Source organism: Aquarana catesbeiana, linkage group LG02, assembly GCF_042186555.1.
Source record: "Aquarana catesbeiana isolate 2022-GZ linkage group LG02, ASM4218655v1, whole genome shotgun sequence".
In the NCBI taxonomy this organism is placed as follows: domain Eukaryota; kingdom Metazoa; phylum Chordata; class Amphibia; order Anura; family Ranidae; genus Aquarana; species Aquarana catesbeiana.
The window spans coordinates 700004434-700010728 of record NC_133325.1 but is presented as its reverse complement, the minus strand read 5'-3'; the positions used below and the strand labels follow the sequence as shown (position 1 = coordinate 700010728).

Here is a 6295-nt window from a genome sequence, read left to right as displayed (position 1 = left end):
TGAAATTGATGATCATTAGCACCTGCTTGGTATAATTGGTTCAATGGCGGCCCGTAAATAGGGGGTGCACAGGTGCCCCCCCCAAGCATTTAACAAAAAAAAAAATGGTCACTTTAAGAGTGTCTGCGCGCCGGACACACAGCAGTCTCTGGGAAGCTTCCAAGCTCGCAATCAGCTGATTGCAAGCTGTGAATCTGATTTGCCATGTTCAGGGCGTGTTCGGGGCATAAGCGATGCGCCCGCAAACACTCCCACTCTCCAGTCATTTGTCCCTGGCTCCTGTCCTGATTTTTTTATCAGCCGGGACCAAAGGGCGATTGGGCAGTGCCTTTTCGGCACTGCCACGTCATTTCCAGTTTCCCAGCTTGCTCACTGTTGTGGAGTGCGGAGACTTGTCTGTAACTGTCTGGGAGCCTGTGATGTGAGACAGGGGAGCGGATCGCAGATGCAGCAAATGAGCGCAGAGCTGGCAGTGTACCAGAGCACCAGGTGAGTGCGGGGATCAGAGAGGATTGCAACAGCTGACCTTCTCTAATTGCTGTTGGCATGTCTCTCTATCTCCCAGCATCATGCTTCCCCCTCCTCGGACTCCTTTGCAGGGTGTCTACCGAGTAACTGCTCCACCCAGTGAGTACTGTGTCCTGCCGTGAGCCTGGCCCCCCTCCCCCCATCTCTGATTACTTTTCTCAGCTGCTGCAAAGCTTCATGGAGGGGAGAGGGTGGGACTGCTGAGTGTTGTGGTGCGTGGCAGTGACTGGCAACTGTGGGGTTTCTTCACCCTAAACAACCCTCCCTGCCTCTCTACCCTAAACACCCCACACTGCATCTCCACCCTAAACACCCCAACCTGCTTCTCCACCCTAAACACCCCCCTCCTTGCTTCTCCCCCTAAACACCCCCCCGCCTCTCCACTCTAAACACCCCCCCCCCTGCATTTCCACCATAAACACCCCCCTACCTGCATCTCCACCCTAAACATTCCCCTCTCTGCATCTGAACCCTAAACACCCCCACTCCCTTCATCTCCACCCTAAACACCCCCCTCTCTGCCTCCCCATCATAAACACCCCCCTCCCTGCCTCTCCACCCCCCTCCCTGCCTCTCCAACCTAAACACCCCCCCCGCATCTCCACCCTAAGCACCTCCCTCCCTGCATCTCCACCCTAAACACCCCCCCTGCCTCTACACCCTAAACACTCCCCCTCCCTGCCTCTCCACCCTAAACACCCCCCTCCCTGCTTCTCCACCCTGAACACCCCCCTCCCTGCCTCTCCACCCTAAACAATAACCCCCCTCCCTGCCTCTCCACACTAAACACCCCCCTGCATCTCCACCCTAAACACCCCCCCTGCCTCTCCACCCTAAACAATAACCGCCCTCCTTGCTTCTCCACCCTAAACAACAACCCCCCTCCCTATTTCTTAACCATAAGCACCCTAAACAATAATCCCCCTCCCTGCCTCTCCACCCTAAACAATAACCCCCCTCCCTGCCTCTCCACCCTAAACACCCCCTCCACCCTGGACAAAAACCCCCTACCTTCCTCTCCACCCTGAACAATAACCCCCGTCCCTGCTTCTCCAAACTAAACAATAACCCCCCTCCCTGCCTCTCCACCCTAAACAATAACCCTTCTTCTCCACCCTAAATACCCCCCTGCCTCTCCACCCTAAACAATAGCCACCCGCCCTGCTTCTCCACCCTAAAGAATAACCCCCCTCCCTGCTTCTCATCCCTAAACAATAACCCCCACCTTTCCACCCTAAACAATAACCCTCTCCCTGCCTCTCCACCCTAAACAATAACCCCCCTCCCTGCTTCTCCACCCTAAACAATAACCCCCATCTCTTCACCCTAAACAATAACCCCCCTCCCTGCTTCTCTATCCTAAACAATAACCCCCACCTCTCCACCCTAAACAATAACCCCCCTCCCTGCCTCTCCACCCTAAACAATAACCCCTCTTCCTGCCTCTCTGCTCTTAAACACCCCCCCTACCTGCCTCTCCACCCTAAACACCCCCCTCCCTGCCTCTCCACCCTAAACAATAACCCCCCTCCCTACCTCTCCACCCTAAACAATAACCCCCCTCCTTGCCTCTCCACCCTTAAACACCCCCCTCCCTGCCTTTCCACCCTAAACACCCCCCTCCCTGCCTCTTCACCCTAAACAATAACCCCATCCCTGCCTCTCCACCCTAAACAATAACCCCCTTCCTGCCTCTCCACCCTAAACACCATCCCTCGCTGCCTCAACACCCTAAACACGCCCATCACTGCCTCTTCACCCTAAACACCCCCCCTCCCTGCCTCTCCACCCTAAACAAATAACCTCTGTGTTAAATAATGGGGTTAGTATGAGGGAGGGGGTTCTGTGTAACAATGGGGGGTAGTGTTGAGGAAGGGGTCCTGTGTAATGATGGGGGAGGCATGGTGGTAGGGGGATTGGTTTTATTTAACCATGCCCCTTAAGCCCCTTCCACTGATAACAGTCTGGCCACACCCACATTTTGGCATGACGTGCCGCGGAAGGTATGTACTCTGTCCTGTGATGCTGGGGCTGTATACTCTGTCCTGTGATGCTGAGCTGTATACTTTATCCTGTGATGCTGGGGCTGTATACTCTGTCCTGTGATGCTGAGCTGTATACTCTGTCCTGTGATGCTGAGCTAAATACTCCTGACACTATGGATGGAAGCTAGTGGAATAGAGGGGACGGAGTGGGTGGATTCTATAAGGGGTGGGGCTTATAAGAAGTGGGAGGGGTCAAAACTGAGGGGCGCTCCCCAATCCTAAAACTTCACTAGCCGCCACTGAAATGGTTAATTATATTACTCATACACCTGACTGTAATCGTACAAAATTTCCAACTTTGTGCAAGTGTACAAAGGGTGCCAAGTGTAAGAATTGATGCTGGTTTGAAGCCAAAGGGTAGTCACACCAAATATTGATTTGATTTTGATTTGTCTTCTGTTCGCTTACTTTGCATTTTGTAAATTAATAAAAATAAACAATTAAAAAATATATTTTTCAAAGCATTCTTACTCTTGCCCATCAAATGCAGCCTCACCTGTGCCAATTAATGCAGACTCACCAATGCCAGTTAATGAAGTCTCACCACTGCCAATCAATGCAGCCTCACAGGGGGGCCTCGGTGCACACTTGGCATATCAATCGCTATATACATATACACATTTGCAAATTGCATGATGTGATAATACAATCTCTTGTCTCAGACAGTGACAGTTTTTACTTGGGCTCAGCAAACTGTCTGCTTTGTATAAAATGACGTGACCCTGTGCTTGGTGTTCCTCACTCGCAAGTTGTGAGTCACAACAATGTTAAACTCTGCTGTGCCTGCCTCGGTCGGTGCCTCCACCTGTCACCAAGCCCAGAGCACCGCCACCAGGCGCCACGCTATAGTCCATGAGTGACTCGGCTCCAGTAACACTGCCAGGACAGCCACCTCCACGGACACAAGTGACACGGACACAAGCCAGGATGCAGAGCGGCCTCCACAGGGGGGTGGTGCGGGTGCTGTCCAGCCTCTGGAGCAGCTGCCTGGTTGATAGTTGCTGGCTCTGTGGACAGAGCAGGAGTAGGATCACCAGCTACCAGGCGCCCTAGTCCGCCTAGGGGTAGCACCAGCCCTGAGTGTTTTTATAAGATTAACTTTGCTGAGACTCTCAGTACCTTATTATTTCAAATCATTGTACAAAAGTTGCTATTAATATTTAATTAAAATCTAAATAATTAACCAGTTTGCCTTTCTTTTAACTTTCCGTTAACACTGGTTATTGTTCCTTTTCAGTCCTGTCTTCCAATAAGGCACTATAATCCATAATTTAAATGAAAATCCAAAGACTTATAAACAACACAAGTTGTAAAATATATGGTTATTTCACGTATAACAATAATGACAGTGCAGTAGTTTTACTAGAAAAACATTCTGTATGTTTTATGTGGAGCAATAAATGTTTAGAGGCTTATCAGGTTTTTATGTATACCTGTATACCCTTATTAATTTTTCGTTGAATGCAACTGTATCTTAATAATTTCCCTTTGGGATTAATAAAGTATTCTGAATCTGAAACCTATAGAGGGGATTTCCTATTACTTTCTGTGATGAGCCCAAAACAAAATTGTATCAAAGTGACACAAATTCTTTGGATGTACTGTTCTATTGATAACTTTGTTGCACTTGTGTTATAAACTCAATAAACAGATTTAGAAAATAAAAGTGAGGATTAGAACTCCTGACAATGTTTTTATTGCTGTCTGTGGCTTCCTGTCTTGATAGTAACTCAACAACTTATTTATTGTGATGGCATCACAGGGACAGAAAGCGAGGGAAAATCTTTCACTGGGGTCACAAACAAAAAACTGACAAAAATTGTATTCCCTATTCTATCCAAAATGAAATAAATATTGACTGGTGTTGAGCTTTAAAGTGAATTTAAACCCAAAAGCAAACATTTATTATGTTGCAGATTACCAATTCTTAGATGCGATTACTGCATTGTTTTTCTTTTTTAGGCTTTCTTTCTTCTATTTGCATCTGGTGTTCCAGCCGGTAACTCTTTTGTTTTTCAAAAGAACAAGCTCTCCTCCAGATGTATCAGTTACATTGCCCATGCAGCCTACCTGACAAATTTAATTTTCGATAAAAATACACTAACATTATTATGACTGGACACACACACAGCAAAATTCCTGCTAAATCTAAAAGATAAAACTGTATTGAGTTTATAAATAAAGTTATTTTGTGAATGAGGTCTTGGGGCTCATTCACATGGGTGCTGAGGCCTGTACAGTGTGAATTAGGGGTTTGTTTATGTGGCTGGAGCCACCTGGATCTGTGTGCAGTCAGTCTATGTTACACTATAGGAATGCAGCAGCTGTGTACATGGTTATAATTTGACAGGGGTGTGGGTGTACGGCCTTGAGCACAGCCAGTGTGTATTCGGGGCCACTTCCCCACACCTGCACATCTGTCAAATTAGGATCTGTTTATGTAGAACCCTGTAGTTTAGGCAGGTAGCTCCTCACAAATTTACTTGCCAAGAGTAGTTATCTTTGTTGATTGATAGGGATCTATTGATTTCTCCCTAAGTTTGGCCTTGCTGCAGTTTTCTCTTCTACCACTAGGTGGCCAGGCACTTGGTGGTACTAGATATGAGAAAGACAACTCAAGGTCAGGTTATGGCTATATGGGGTATCTCAACCAATGGGCAGGGGTTTTCTTGAATCCCTTGGCCTGCTGGGAGAGCCTATCTATTCGGGTGAGGTCAGATGATCTGTGTTCTGTGTCACCTGGATGGCTGTCTGGGTGGACGTGTGTCATACACCCCAGGCTGCTAGGCCGGATATTGGGCCTATACCGGGGGCATCTGGTTGCTAGGCTGTGTGAGGGCCTATCCAGAAGTGAGAGAGCAGCGCAGGGTTGGGATTGCGGCTTGCAGTCCAACAAGTATTGGCGGTTCTGTTGGCCGGAGAACCTGTCAATGGTTGGAGGTAATTTCCTTTACCAGGGACCACAGTGAGTAACTGAAGCGAGTACCGGAACCATATTCTCAAGGAAAGGGCATGGTGGAGAATCGGGAAACTTCAGGCGGTGATCAAGTCAGGGACCCAATCAGCAGAGGAGATGCTTGCAGAGCAGCCTGTGTGTCAAGCCAGGGACCGAGCCGGTTAGCAGAGGTGAAGTTTGAGAAGTTTCCGGAGTGCCAAGCTAGGGACCCAGCAGAGAAGCGGGGGTGACACTTGATGGGGATACCACCACAAACCTTGGAGGAGCTCAAGGGATTCACAGTCAGTGAATCAGTGGGTCTAGTGAGAGACCAGGAGTAGGGATGAGCTTCGTGTTCGAGTCGAACCCATGTTCGACTCGAACATCGGCTGTTCGATCGTTCGCCGAATTGCGAACGTTATGGGCCGTTCGCGCTAAATTCGTGTGGCGCGTCACGGCCCATAATTCACTGCGGCATCGCAGTGCATTGCTGGCTGATGATTGGCCAAGCATGCACTATGACCCGCATGCTTGGCCAATCACAGCGCTGTCAGTAGAGAGAGCTGTAATTGGCCAAAGCCAGGGTGGCTTTGGCCAATTACGGCTCAGGGCATTTAGTACACACCCCACACTATATAAGGCCGCCTGCACGGCGGCCCTGTGTAGTGTGTGTTCCGGTGTGCTGAGAGATAGAGAGAGAGAGAGACAGTGTCATTTGATTTGAGTTAGATAGATTAGGCAGAACAGTCAGTCAGTTAGCTGCACTTACAGTGTATTGTGTATATAT

At 48.8% G+C, this 6295-nt stretch overlaps 1 protein-coding gene across 3 annotated transcripts in view; it reads left to right on the top strand.

Moving 5' to 3' along the window:
• Window positions 1–304: 304 nt before the first annotated feature.
• The window catches only part of LOC141129101 (uncharacterized), a 170907-nt gene continuing 164916 nt past the window's right edge, over window positions 305–6295 (top strand). For 2 of the 3 annotated variants that reach the window (XM_073616894.1, XM_073616895.1), the window contains exon 1: window positions 305–489. The gene's annotated coding sequence lies outside the window, so the exon portion shown is untranslated. The remainder of the gene's footprint in view (window positions 490–6295) is intronic. The other variant, XM_073616897.1, reaches the window with a different exon arrangement.